The sequence below is a fragment of the Bison bison genome, unplaced genomic scaffold (assembly GCF_000754665.1).
Source record: "Bison bison bison isolate TAMUID 2011002044 unplaced genomic scaffold, Bison_UMD1.0 scf7180017864270, whole genome shotgun sequence".
In the NCBI taxonomy this organism is placed as follows: domain Eukaryota; kingdom Metazoa; phylum Chordata; class Mammalia; order Artiodactyla; family Bovidae; genus Bison; species Bison bison.
In genome coordinates, this window is record NW_011494842.1 from 2,876,305 (window position 1) to 2,891,843 (window position 15,539).

Sequence of the window (15,539 nt, forward strand, 5' to 3'; positions counted from 1 at the left end):
CCTCAGTTGAGGATACAGCCCATTTACTGTGATCACATTCTTGTAAGAACCTAAGAAAAGGAACTTGTCAATCTGTGTCCAGACTCCTGACATACAGAGCTGTGAAGTGATAAATGCTTAGCTTCTGATCATTTGTTACAGTGACAGAAATCTGATAAAATTGTATTGCAAGTTCCTACCTGTGTTGTGGTTTTAATCCCCTAGAGTGACCATATGATTTTATTGTTCAAATTGAGACCCTCTTGACTTTGAAATGTGTACTAAAAGTAATTAAAATTATATTTATTTATTGATCAATATAGGCTTCCCTGTTGGCTCAGCTGGTAAAAATCTGCCTGTAATGCAGGAGACCTAGGTTCGATTCCTGGGTCAGGAAGATCCCCCAGAGAAGGAAATGGCTACCCACTCCAGTATTCTTGCCTGGAGAATCCCATGAACAGAAGAGCCAGGTGGGCTACAGTCCATGGGGTCACAGTCAGACACAACTGAGTGACTAACGTATCATTGCTCAATGTACTGGTGGCAGTTGGTCACTAAGTTGTGTCTGACTCTTGTGACCTTATGGACTGTAGGCTGCCAGTCTCCTCTATCCATGGGATTCTCCAGGCAAGAATACTAGAGGGGGTTGCCATTTCCTTCCCCAGGGGATCTCCCCAACCCAGGGATCAAACTTGAGTCTCCTATGTCTCCTGCACTGGCAAATGAACTCTTTACCATTGTGTTACCTGGGGAGTCTGACCAACATATTGGTCACCTATAAAATAGCTTCTTTTAAATTATTTTCTATTTTCTTAAAAAATAAAAATATACACCCATATGTATTAAACAGATTTTGTTGTAGTAATTTCCTGACCATTTAGAGAAAAAATCTAAGCACTACATTTAATCATGAACTTAATCAATTTGTTAATCACATCTTTCTTTAATAGCACATCACTGATATTTTCCAAAATGTATATATTTCATATGTTTAAAATTTGGATTTAATAGCAAAAATCTTCCAAAATATTTCTACATTTATTTCCAAAGTTATATATTTTATTTAATAAACTAGATAGTTTACCTATTTACTGGAATCTTCTCAATGAGTAATTATATATTTTAAATTGAGAACATATTTTTTAATACAGTTTTGGCCTGTTAAGCACTGAAAAAGATCTTTCAAATAGAAGGTATTCCTAATTCCTTTGTCTTACTCAAATGTTAAAATATTTTAACCTACTAAAGTCATGCCTTTTAAACTGCATTCAGAATACTTTTATTCTGACAAAAATTTGCAAGATAAAACTCATCAAGCAAGTTTTCTTTATGAATGTTATTCTGTTCAAGTTCATTATCTATTTTTCAATACCAATATCTGCATGATATTCAGTATTTATTTTGTTGAATAATTTTTGGGAAAGTATAAACCTTTTCATTTAATACCCACATAAAATATGAATTTATCCAGGAAAGCATAAGAATTTTATCACAAGATTCTTCCCCAAATTCAAGTTATCACAAAACTCAATTTTGGACTTAAATCTTATATATCATTTAACTTTCACATTTAGCTTAAAGATAAATATTAAAGAATTATCTTTGTGAGCTTTCTTTTCTATAATTGCAATTTTCTAAAATTTTCAAAAGTTGAAGTCTTGGGCAGTCTTTTAATTGAACATATGTGTTAAAGATTTCCAACTTTTTTTTGAACAAAATGCTATCACAATTTAGAGAAATGTTTTACAAAAACATTCTATATATACTAGAGATTGACGTTGATTTACAGAGTTGTTCACAAAGGTTCTAATTTTTTAAAATCAGATCAAAGATAATCAATGAAGAATTGTTATATCATTAAGCTGTAGTATCTTTTTGGTTTTAAATCACTTCATTGAGAAAATTATGGTCCATTGGTATATTTTCTCCTATGTGTAAACTTTGACTTCTATATTTTCAGTTACGGTTAGTAGAATAGCTCCCCAGTTTGACCATTCATGAACTGTTTGTGCTTCACAGCTAATCCCAAGCACATTTTTTCTCCATGTGTTCTTTAGAAAGAACCTAGCTTTTACTGTACTGTTGTGCTCTGCCAAAATTTTTATTTTTATTATCATAGCAAGAAAAAAATTGTGTCTTCAACGTTGAACTTTTGATTCCAATAGCATTCACAGTAAAGTCAGATCTTTTGTCTTGGTAGAATATAGCTTTATCAGATGAAAATCAAAATCAGACTTTTTTCTGTAATAGCTGAGTTGTTTTTCTGTTTGAAAATCTCTGAAGACAATGTCATAATGTAAGGCATCTCTTACAAGTTCTCTTCTCCACGGGGTGAACATATTAACAGCCCTCTCTTTAGTATCCACGTGTGCGAATACACACACACACACAAATACAAAAAAAAGTCTCAGAATGTAAATAGGCAAGACTAATCTTAAATAGGAATTTACCTGAATGAAAAAAAAGCATGCTTTAGAGATTGATACATATTCCACTTCTACACTTAGGTGTGTTTAAATGTTGTCTTTGGGTATTGTCTTCTTAAAATGTTGGTGCTTGGATTGTTGATTTATATCTGCTGATTTTCATGTGACCAGTACAGTCTTCATCATGAAATGGTAAATACTGAAACACACTGTGTTCACATTACAAGCGCATCACTACTTGCGTGAGAAATGGAAATTCAGCACACTACTTTAAATGCATGCTTCTATTTTCTTATGCAATTGCTATCTAAAGATTTTATTTCAGGACGAAAAGTCTTAGTCTAGATAAAACAACTATACATATAAGCAGCTATAGATTTACATTGTACAATACATTTTTAAAACTCCCACAGCATCTATTGTTCACTACTTTTTATACCCCAAAGGAGGGCTGCCCAGCCTCCATTCCCTGGATAACCTATACTTTTCAGGATTTCCCTCTGACCCATATAACTGATATCCTGACAGCTTCAAGCATCTCACAGAAGTAGGAAGGGTTCACGGGACAACTAACTGACTGCCAAGATCAAGGGACCAAAAAGCGCAGATGGGTAGATATCTTCTTTTATTTTATTTTATTTTTTAACTTTACAATATTGTATTGGTTTTGCCATATATCAACATGAATCTGCCACAGATATACACGTGTTCCCCATCCTGAACCCTTCTCCCTCCTCCCTCCCCATACCATCCCTATACATTTGAATCGGTTCTAATGAGGTGGATGAAACTGGAGCCTATTATACCGAGTGAAGTAAGCCAGAAAGAAAAACACCAATACAGTATACTAACACATATATATGGAATTTAGAAAGATGGTAACAATAACCCTGTATATGAGACAGCACAAGAGACACTGATGTATAGAACAGTCTTGTGGACTCTGTGGGAGAGGGAGAGGGTGGGATGATTTGGGAGAATGGTAGATTTCTTCTTTCACCATCACACGGGACCAGAGGGGATCAGCTGTCCATAGCTGCTTCTCACAAAAAGCACATTTTATTTTATCAGCTGGCATTCCACATGCTCCTTCGAAAGGGAGATAGTCGTTATCTGTTGCATTTGGAAAAGATCAAATAAAGAGGTTTGTGGCCAGTCATTTTACAGATTTAACCACGCGTTACAGTGAGAACTTCATTCTCAGAACAAATGTCTCCGGCACAGCAAGACAAGATTGTGGCAGAAGCTGGAAGGACATGGAGGAGATTGACTTAACTCAAACGGACTTATTTTAATACAATTATTAAATAAAGGTTTTTGTTAAATGTGAGAAATTCAAGGAATTCAAAATAGTAAAAGACACCGGGACAAAGATAACCCAGGACTGAATGAAGCAAACTGGGAAAGTTGGTCTCACTGACACATGGGGTGTTAGAGGTACAGAGGACTCAGATATTTGAGCTAATAGGAAGGAAAAAGGAAAATAGGTGAACTGCCTACGGAAGAGCTTAGAATCGTCAGATTTAAAGCCATTTTTGTAATTATTCATTCATTTCTTCATAAGACTGCCAAGAATTGCACAAATGATACAGGTTTTAAGGCACCAAGTATATTTTCCTCGTGTGTCAGTGGAAGATAGATTTTCTAATTCAATTCATTTATCTACCTACTACAGTGATGAATAATATTATATGTGGTGATAATTCCCCCTCTTTAGAAGATTAGTATACATAAATGATACCAGCACAGTTTTGGTGCCAAATTACTTGGGTTTATAAACCAGCTGAATGGTTCCTACCTATTTGATTTTGACCACGTTCTGTAATCTCTTTGTGGTTTCAATTTTTTATTCCAAAATAGGGACATTAAATGTACCTCCCTAAAAGGAATTATTATAAGGATGAAATGAGCCTTTGAAGAACTGCTAAGATAGTGCATGACACAGATAATCAATAAATATAAGTATAGGCCATTATTATTACTTCAATCAACTTTTCTAGAAGCTTGAAAGGCCATAATACACAGCGTGTATTTGTTGTTTTTGTTATTTAGTCGCTAAGTCATGTTCTACTCTTTTGCAGCTCCTTGGGCAGTAGTCTGCCAGGCTCTTCTGTCCATGCAATTTCCCAGGTAAGAATACTGGAGTGAGTTGCCATTTCCTTCTCCAGGAGATCTTCCCAACCCAGAGACAGAACCCATGTCACCTGCACTGGCAGGCAGATTCTTTACCACTCAACCACCAGTGAAGCCCTCCATGTATTTAATATTACATGAATTAATTGTGCTTAATTAGATGTAAAACTTTGCTTATCACACTACATTCTTTTAGACAATTTATAGCCAGCCTGGAACAAATTAAAAGAAGCTTTTAGAGCAAGAGAGAAAGTACATTTTATGAAGATATTTACAAAGGCAAAATCTTTGTGAATTATGTTGTATGATAGTTTTTATTTTGCGAGAAAATAGCATGTCTGCCACACACAGATGCAGAGGTGGACAAAGAAATTTAATTTTTGCTGGCTGTTATTCACAGTACAAATACTATATGTAAGATAAAAATGATATTTGAATGTTAAGGGACATAGGATAAATGCTATAAGGTAATTTAATTTTCTTCTAAACTAATTAAACATAAAAGGACCCTCACTACTCAAATGATGCTGCTGCTAAGTCACTTCAGTCGTGTCCGACTCTGTGCGACCCCATAGACGGCAGCCCACCAGACTCTGCCGTCCCTGGGATTCTCCAGGCAAGAACACTGGAGTGGTTTGCCATTTCCTTCTCCGATGCATGAAGTGAAAAGTGAAAGTGAAGTCGCTCAGTCGTGTCTGACCCTCAGCGACCCCATGGACTGCAGCCTTCCAGGCTCCTCCGTCCATGGGATTTTCCAGGCAAGAGTACTGGAGTGGGGTGCCATTGCCTTCTCTGCAAATGATGCTATAAAATAATAAAACATGTAAGCAGCCTTATGATAGTCATAACCATGGTTTCGTCAGGATTTGAGCCCAGGAATCTCATTGCTTTCCCTGAGCTGGAAAATCTCTGCCTGGAAAATCTTATCTTTGATAGAATTTCACAAGCTCTGTGAAATAAGAGAATAAGGGAACCTATCTATCTGGAAAGATTTTGAATTTGCAGGAAGTCTATTTTCCAGCGTTTAAATGTTGGCCATCATGGAGAAGAATTTAAACTCAAAATGATCTATGTCTTTGATGGAGTTCATTCTTGCTTGTGTGATTTCAGCAAAACAGCTGTAGGGCTGACAATTAAAAATACAGACGCCAAGTACCATGGCTTGAATCCCAGCTGTCTGACTCACCAGCCACGTGATGCTAAGTGACTTAGTAACTTCTCTGTGCTCAAGCTGCCTCATCTGAACCTGGGAACCACAGAAACTTTCTGAGAATTAGATAATGTGCACTTAAAGGATTTAAAATAGTTCCCGGCATGTGATAAGGTCTTGTTATCATCATTCTCATTATTTCAACCGGTGGTTCTCGACAAGTATTGACTTGCTTCCTAGGGAACACACGGCAGTCTCTGGAGGTAATTTTGGTTGTCATGAGTTAGTGGAGACTACTGGCATCTGGTCGGTAGAAGCCAGGGATTCTTCTAAAATTCCTACAAGACCTAGGATAGCCCCCCACGATCAAGACTCTAGGCTCCAAATATCAGAAGGGCTGAGGTTGAGAAACACCAGTTTAAGTTATTCTATTGCTGAAAGTGAAGTTTAAAGATCAACAAACCTTTCAAAATGTTGTAAATAATGCCGATTAATCATAACGTTAACTCTGTATCTTCTAAGCACCTGTATGCAAACTACAGATTACCAAGAATCAGAAATCTCCATGAATATATAATCATAGGGTAGAGAGAAAATAATAGGGTAAATAAGGTAGGAAATGAGTTCCCACAACACAGAGTAAGAAGGTAAAAGAGAGGCATTGGAAGAAAATTGGTTGGGAAGAGGAAAATCCCAGGAACATGATTTTAGGGTTCTTGTATTGTTACCCATCAAGGTTTCTGGAGCGGGTTTATAACATTTTAGTTAACTTTGAACTTTAAATGAACAAGTGAAAAGTTATACAAATACCACATATGAGTTTTTGAATGTTGTAAAATTAATATTGGATTACAAAATAACTATAGATTATTGCCTTGAAAACTCATATGATTCATATTGATGCATTTGCATTTGTGAATTTAGTGGAGATTTAAGGCTCGAAAAATTTAAGGTATTGAATAATGTCAGTTATTAAAGCATTCTTACGATGTTCTGCCCTTATCATTTTCAATGAAAATGTAGCTGGAATGATGGCATTTTAGTAAGAAAGGGCCTCCATTATCCAATCAGTTTCGAATTCTACAGAGATTTGGACTTTCAAGAGAACTCTGGGAAACTGTTGGCAAAGCAACTACTTTTTCCTTGATGGAAAAACTTCTCTAAGTGGTAGAATAAAAATTAGTTCAGGGAAAAAACAAGCAGCATATGATATGTGGGATATATACTAATAAGTATGCTAGGTTACAGAGGAAAAAAATTGAAAAGAATAAACACATGACCAGAAACTTGAAAATCAAAATTCCCATCATATACACATATGTTTTGATAAACTTGACTGGCCTATAAAAAGAGGAATCCCACCACCATGCATGATTAGGAAGTTGAACTGCTGCTGCTGCTGCTAAGTCGCTTCAGTTGTGTCTGACTCTGTGCGACCCCATAGACGGCAGCCTGCCAGGCTCCCCCGTCCCTGGGATTCTCCAGGCAAGAACACTGGAGTGGGTTGCCATTTCCTTCTCCAATGCATGAAAGTGAAAAGTGAAAATGAAGTCGCTCAGTCATGTCCGACTCTTAGAGACCCCATGGACTGCAGCCTGCCAGCTCCCCCGTCTATGGGATTTTCCAGGCAAGAGTACTGGAGTGGGGTGAAGATGAACTACCCATCTGCAAATTTTCTTAGAAGACCTGGAGTTGAGTCTTACCCTCTCCAATATGGTAGAGCATGTATGGCTGCTAAAATTAAGAGAGTTCTTTATTCCTGTATCAATCCCATGGACAGTATTTTTAATGTCAAACCTGCAAAGGTCTGTGGGTTTCAAAGAAGAGATTGGGTCTTCCTTATGTTGTAGAATTCTTCTGGAATGCAGAGATAGAAGGCTGAGTTCAAGTTTTGGCTCTAAAGAACCTCCCTTGGAAACAATTTATCCTCTTGGAGCGTGGGTTTTGGTGTCTAAAAGATGTTCTGAGGAACACACAATTGTGTGTGAATGGCTTTGACAGACACAAATTTGAGTCCATTTCTGAGACTTACTCTTCTACTTTGGCTTAGTTGTTCAAGGTCTCTGAGCCTCAGTTTCTTCACCTGTTAAATGGGAATAATTCATGCACTGAGTTAAAATACCCAGCAAAGTGCTTCAAAGTTCCAGTCATTTTGCAGTTATGATCTCTGCTCTCCTGCCCATGGAGAACAGAGATGACACACGTAAAAAATCTACAGCTGTATATAAAAGTCTGACTTGCAAGATGAATACTTTGTTAATCCCTTTAGCACTTCTGATGGATTTAGGTGCTTATGCTCATCTGTGACAAAATTAGAAATGATGCTTTTATTTACAATAGCCCAGTGAAATAATCACAGATATATAGAAGATTATTAAATCAGGTACTTTAATGAAGATTTTCATTTGAAAGTTATTTGCACGTTTTGATGGTAAAGCAGGTCTTGGTGGTAAGGCAGCCTGTTAGCCCATTATCAGCCGATGTGAATGTATCTCTTCCTTCCCTCGCTTCCTTCCTGCATAATAGGCTCTCCTTGCCCAACCCCTTCACAGGTGCCTCCTTCCTAATGTCTTTGCTTATTTTCCTAACCGAACTTGGAGTTGATTCCCTTTGCTTCGATGGTTCTCAGCTTATATTGGGTTGGCCAAAAAGATTGTTCGGGTTTCTGTACCATCTTATGGAAAAACCAAGTATTATCACTGGGCACTTACTAACATATTGCTCATTGTAGATATTTGAGTGGCATCACATTTCACTGTTAAATTAGAAATTTTCTGTGTTGCAAACTTCCTGGTTCATTATTACTTTCCACACAGTATTTAATGCCCTATGTTTATTATGCAATTAATTACTCAATAAACATTTGATAAATATGCAAATTCTGCCATAAATGATGTTTTCTTATTCAGATTTTTCAACTTTGGAATTTAATTTCTTGCATTCCACTGATGAAGATACATCTGCTACACCTAATAATGTTTATAATTAGTTTTCCCCAGACATTGCCACTAGAACACAAGATCTTTAAAGTCAAGAAGGCATATGGTATATATCTGTTCATGTTTATTTTCCCATTAGTTATTGAATATCAAAAATAAAACCTCTTTAGTGAATTGAACTAATACTCTATAGAAGTCATTAAATTTGAGTTTAACAGATTTCCTCATCATATATCCATTCTTAACAGTGGAATGATTTGATTTGTGAAGAGAGAAAAGAAAGCTAAGATTCACTGAGCACATACTATGTGCAAAGCAAAATGCCAAGTGCTTTGTACCTTAATCCATTGTTTTGTACTGGTAATGATGCTTTTAATTCAGTAGTACTTGATACAGATTCCAATGATGATACTGTCCATGGAGAAGAATTAATATAAGCTACCCATTAAGGTCACATCTACTATAACCATCAGAATATATCAACTGATTTGATATAAACATTTTTCAAATAGAGTCTGAGTTTGTAGGTGGTGTAATAAGAAGACACTTTATATCTTTTGGCAAAAATTGTGTGCACTTCGGCCATCTAACCAACTCATATTATGAGTTGTTAATGAGCTGTCGATGTCTGTATCTTTTATTTTCCAATACAGTTGGCAAAGCTAAAAGCTTTGGGATCCTTTTGAATCAGTGAAAGAATAAATAGACTTCTACATCAGGAGAAATGTGGTTTGCAGCTTTGTTCTGATTTCTGTATCTAATGCTAGGTATCCATCACCTGGGGTGGGGTGCTATTTTGGTAAAATAGATCACATTACATATTCTCAAAAGAATGCACTATTTCAGAACAATGCTATTGTTAATGGAACTTTGATTTTAGTGACCAAGAATGTTTTTAAACACTCTGTTATCCTTCCCATCAATTTAGATCAGCCAGACATAACATATGTGAGAAGTTATTTAAATTTTTCGCATTAAAACTGAGATGATGAAAGCTTTGCTTCCCCTTAGGTATCATCCAATATCGGTAACCAAGATGTTTTCATTCTTTCCTTTTTATTGTTTGAGGCTGGAGCATATTACTCTCAAGATGCTTGCCAAAGTTCCATGGCATCATTGCTTGAAACTCTCCATATGTGTCTTTGATCCCCGCCTGGTAGGTACCTTGGCTACATGCCGATTTGCATCTATTGTTACTACAAATTTGATTTTAATTTTATGTATCCTGTTCTCTTAGAGACCTTTAAATAGCTGTCTTTGGTACCAAAGAGACTCACACAATAGCCCATTCTAACTGGACCTTTCTCTCCCAAGGACTTGCCACTGTTTTTAAAAGCCTTTTCTTAGGATATAGATAAGCAATGCACAACTCTGTAATTCACTGTTATCACTTTATGTAGAGAAGAGATAGGGAAAAGACGGGAGAATGTAGCAGTGGTTTAGTTTTCTCTCTTGTGAATTCGTCAAGGTGTCAGAACTGTATTGTAAGATGCTCAGGCTCTGAGATAAGCTCTTTCAGTTCAGCATCTCTTGATTCCTATCTTTACTTTCCTGAAGAGTAAAGGAATTCCAGAATGTATTGAAAATTATGTGCAAACACTAATCATAGAAATATTTCAAGTTAGAATTCTGATAAATATGCAGGACTAAACTGAAGTGAGATATGCCTCTCCCTCCTCTCAACAATGATATCAAGGACATATCCAGGAACTTAATATTGCCAAGAGGTTCACAAGAGGACACAGGCCCTTTTAGCCAGAGGCTAGGGTTTTAATCACTTGAGAAAGTGAAAGTGTTAGTCACTCAGTCGTGTACGACTCTTTGTGACCCCATGGACTGTAGCTCACCAGGCTCCTCTGTCCGTGAAATTCTCCAGGCAAGAGTACTGGAGTAGGTTGCCATTCTCTTCTCCAGGGGATCTTCCTGATCCAGGGATCAAACCTGCACTTGATTTCCTGCATTACAGGAAGATTCTTTACCATCTGAGCCACTCAGGAAGCCTAAACCAAATGGCATCTGAGGAAAGGGAGCTAATTGAGCCAAGATCATAAACCACTGGGTCTCTCAAGGCTGTTCCATGTATGGGAGATGGAAAAACTTCACCTGAGTTCTGTGAGTGAGAAAGTAAACCCCTGCAAAAACACTGAAGTGAAGCTATACTGTGTATAGTTTTAGGTTAGATTTATTATGGGCTTCCCTGGTAACACAGATGTAAAGAATCCTCCTCCAATGCAGGCAACATGGGTTCGATCCCTGGGTTGGGAAGATTCCCCTGGAGAGGGGAATGGCAACCCACTCCAGTATTCTTGCCTGGATAATTCCATGGACAGAGGAGCCTGGCGGGCTACAGTCCATGGGGTTGCAAAGAGTCAGACAAGACCGAGAGATTAACACTTTCATCCTGTTATAGCCCAAGCTAAGGGGTTAGCAAAATAAATAAATCCTAGAGCTGTCAAACTAAACTCATTAGAAATTCTGGCTAAGCAAACTTGAAATCATTCTTTAGTTCAGTTCAGTTGCTCAGTCGTGTCTGACTCTTTGCAACTTCATGAATTGCAGCACACCATGCCTCCCTGTCCATCACCAACTCCCAGAGTTCACTCAAACTCATGTCTATCGAGTCGGTGATGCCATCCAGCCATCTCATCCTCTGTCATCCCCTTCTTCTCCTGCCCCCAATCCTTCCCAGCATCAGGGTCTTTTGCAATGAGTCAACTCTTCGCATGAGGTAGCCAAAGTATTGGAGTTTCAGCTTTAGCATCAGTCCTTCCAATGAAAACCCAGGAATGATCTCCTTTAGGATGGACTGGTTGGACCTCCTTGCAGTCCAAGGGACTCTCAAGAGTCTTCTCCAACACCACAGTTGTTCAAAAACATCAATTCTTTGGTGCTTAGCTTTCTTCACAGTCCAACTCTCACATCCATACATGACCACTGGAAAAACCATAGCCTTGACTAGATGGACCTTTATTGGCAAAGTAATGTCTCTGCTTTTGAATATGCTATCTACGTTGGTCATAACTTTCCTTCCAAGGAGTAAGTGTCTTTTAATTTCATGGCTGTAATCACCATCTGCAGTGATTTTGGAGACCAAAAAATAAAGTCAGCCACTGTTTCCATGGTTTCCCCATCTATTTCCCATTTAGTGGTATTACCATAATCCAAAGATGATTCCCATAGAAACTCCCCGACCCCGATATAGCAAAAAACAACCAAAGAACCCAAAAATCTTTCACTGAAGATAAGCTTATACCAAGCAAACCACTAACCAAGGATACACATTCTATGTTAAAAATATGAATGAAATTAACAGAAATACAATTTCTGTAGGAGAAGATTTTCACTGTCATATTTTTGGAAGATTAATTAGACAATTAATTATATAAACATTAACAAGATCACATTATAGCTGTTGATCTTCCCTTTAAAAAATAATTAAAAGCCTATACTCTAGAAGATTATTGAAAATATGACTTATATATATATATATATACATATATATAGTATAACCATTAGAACCCTAGTTTTAAAGAATTTAAATCAATGTTAAATGAAAAGAGTAAAATAAAAAGCATAGATAGAAAATAGTAATAAATTTTTTTCTCTAAAGGAAAATTTATTAAAATATTTCTGGCTTTAGAATGATGGGTGGTTTATCTTTATGCGTCTTCTGCATTTCCCAAAATGTCTATTTTTAATAATGAGATTGGAATAATAAGGGAGCATGGGAGAGTTTAAAACTTGGGGAATTATACATAATTTGATATTTCTGGAGTGAAAAATGAGTTTACAAAATGGGCAGGAGTGAAGACTATTGTTAAGACTGTTAGGTACCTAAAAATCTCATCTAGAACAAGTAAGTACATAATTTTAAGAAACGACTTCTCTTCAAAAGGTATGAGAAATCTCTAAGTGTTTTAAGCTTAAAAGTACTGACTAGATATGTATTTCAAAAATTTCTTACGCTGTGGAGGGTAGATTGTGAATGTAAAATAAAACAGAAAACCAGCTACAGTAGTAATAATAGCTAACATTCAGTGGGTGCCTATTATGTAACAGAGACCTTGTGTTGAGCATTTCATATGTTCTAGCTGGTTTTACAGAGAAGGCAATGGCACCCCACTCCAGTACTCTTGCCTGGAAAATCCCATGGATAGAGGAGCCTGGTAGGCTGCAGTCCATGGGGTTGCTAAGTGCCAGATACGACTGAGCAACTTCACTTTCACTTTTCACTGTCATGCATTGGAAAAGGAAATGGCAACCCACTCCAGTGTTCTTGCCTGGAGAATCCCAGGGATGGGGGAGCCTGGTGGGCTGCCGTCTATGGGGTCGCTCAGAGTTGGACATGACTGAAGTGACTTAGCAGCAGCAGCAGCTGGTTTTATCTTTACAACAGCACTGTCAGGTAGGAAATTTTAATCATCATTCTCTGACAGATAAAGAAAAAGAGACTAAAGGACTTGTAAAGGCCACTCATTTGGTATCTGGTGGAGCCAGGCTATCATCACGAGGAATCTAAAACCAGCACATAGGCTCTGCCACTGTACAATGATGATGCTTTCCAAGAGAAAGAGAGTGGGGGAAGTCAGTAGAACAGAGAGAGACAATGGATGGGTGGGTCCAAGATGTTAACTGACTTCTCTGGTTGACAGATGAAATTTGGGATAGGAGGTTAAGGAGAGAAGAGAGTCAAGAGTAATTCAGGAGAAGCAGACAAACTTAAATGATTTTGCATGGAACATGCCATTCGCAACAACATGGATGGAGTTAGAGATGGTCACACTAAGCGAAGTAAGACGGAGAAAGACAAATATCATATGACATCACTTATCATGTGGAATCTAAAATATGATACAAATGAACTTATTTACAAAACAGAAGCAGACCCAGAGACACAGAAATTAAATTTATGGTTCAAAGGGGAAAGGGGGGCAGGGATAAATTAGGAGTTTGGAATTAAGAGGTACATATTACTATGCAGAGACTTCCCTGGTGGCTCAGATGGCAAAGCGTCTGCCGACAATGTGGGAGACCCGGGTTCAATCCCTGGGTTGCGAAGATCTCCTGGAGAAGGAAATGGCAACCCACTCCAGTATTCTTGCCTGGAAAATCCCATGGACGAAGGAGCCTGGTAGACTATAGTCCATGGGGTCACAAAGAGTCAGACATGACTGAGTGACTTCACTTTCACTTTCTTTATTACTATGCATCAAATAGACAAACAACAAGATCCTACTGTATAGCACAGGGTACTATGCTCAATATCTTGTAATAAACCATAATGGAAATGAATATGAAAAGATATGTATGGATATATACATGTTATTATTTTCCATAGGACTTCTTAGATTTGCATTAGTAGTGGTACATATCGAGGATTTTCATTTTAATCATAGAAACTGGGAATGTGTACACTAATATTAACTGTTTAAATTTATAAGTTGAAGCTTTTTAAATGTATAAATTTTAAGCATTCATGATTACATTTAACATCAAATTACTGTCCACCAAAAGTGCATGTATTTTCACTCTCTTTTATATGTGAGATAAAACGTTCTTATGATGGTCTTTATTTCATCCTTATTGCTAACAGTTTGGGTATTTACAGGAATCATAACTTCATTTTTTTGTGATTATAGCATTTTCCACATGAAGTACATAAAAATAAAACTGTATTCAGTATTTTCATATTTATATGGTTTCCCTGTCTAAAAAACCCTATATTCCTATGGTGAACTAATTGAGATATGAATTTGTCTAAAAACCTTCCCCATTTAGAATACTATTAAGTATTACAAGTTTATTTCTAGATGTTCTTTTTCCTACTAGTAGAGGATCATACAATATTTGACTTATCTCAGAGGTCATACTCCAAGACTTTAGATTTCAATATTAACTGTCAAAGCTTTTTCAAATTCTGAACAACTGACTCCATGGTAAAAGTTACCTTGTCTAAGTACTGTTGTTCAAATTGGGTCCTTTTAAGTTCTTTCAAGTACTATTTTCCCTGTTATAGAATTACAGAAAAAACGTGTTAGGCATTGATATAACTTATAAGCTGCATTTCAACTGTGTTGGGAAAATAACAGCTAAGCTCGGCTGAAGCAAATTATCAAAGATATTTAGATCTATGAATATAGACCTCTAAAATAAGCGTATTCAAATAAATAATAATTGGAATTTGGGGTGCCTTAGAGTTTTATTTATTGTTACTATTCTTAGTAGCTGTATCAGTAGCATACATTGTCAACCTCAGTCTCCCAATTTCTCCCACTCCCCCTTCACCCACGTTTGTTCTCTATATCTGTGTCTCCACCTTGCAAATAAGATCATCTGTACCATTTTTCTAGGTTATACAGATCTATGTTAATATATGATATTTGTTTTTCTCTTTCTGACACTTCACTATATATGACAGTTTCTAGATCCATCCACATCTCCACAAATGACCCAGATCAGGTCAGATCAGTCGCTCAGTCGTGTCCGACTCTTTGCGACCCCATGAATCACAGCACGCCAGGCCTCCCTGTCCATCACCAACTCCCGGAGTTCACTGAGACTCACGTCCATCGAGTCAGTGATGCCATCCAGCCATCTCATCCTCTGTCGTCCCCTTCTTCTCCTGCCCCCAATACCTCCCAGCAGCAGGGTCTTTTCCAATGAGTCAACTCTTCGCATGAGGTGGCCAAAGTACTGGAGTTTCAGCTTTAGCATCATTCCCTCCAAAGAAATCCCAGGGCTGATCTCCTTCAGAATGGACTGGTTGGATCTCCTTGCAGTCCAAGGGACTCTCAAGAGTCTTCTCCAACACCACAGTTCAAAAGCATCAATTCTTCGGCGCTCAGCCTTCTTCACAGTCCAACTCTCACATCCATACCTGACCACAGGAAAAACCATAGCCTTGACTAATGG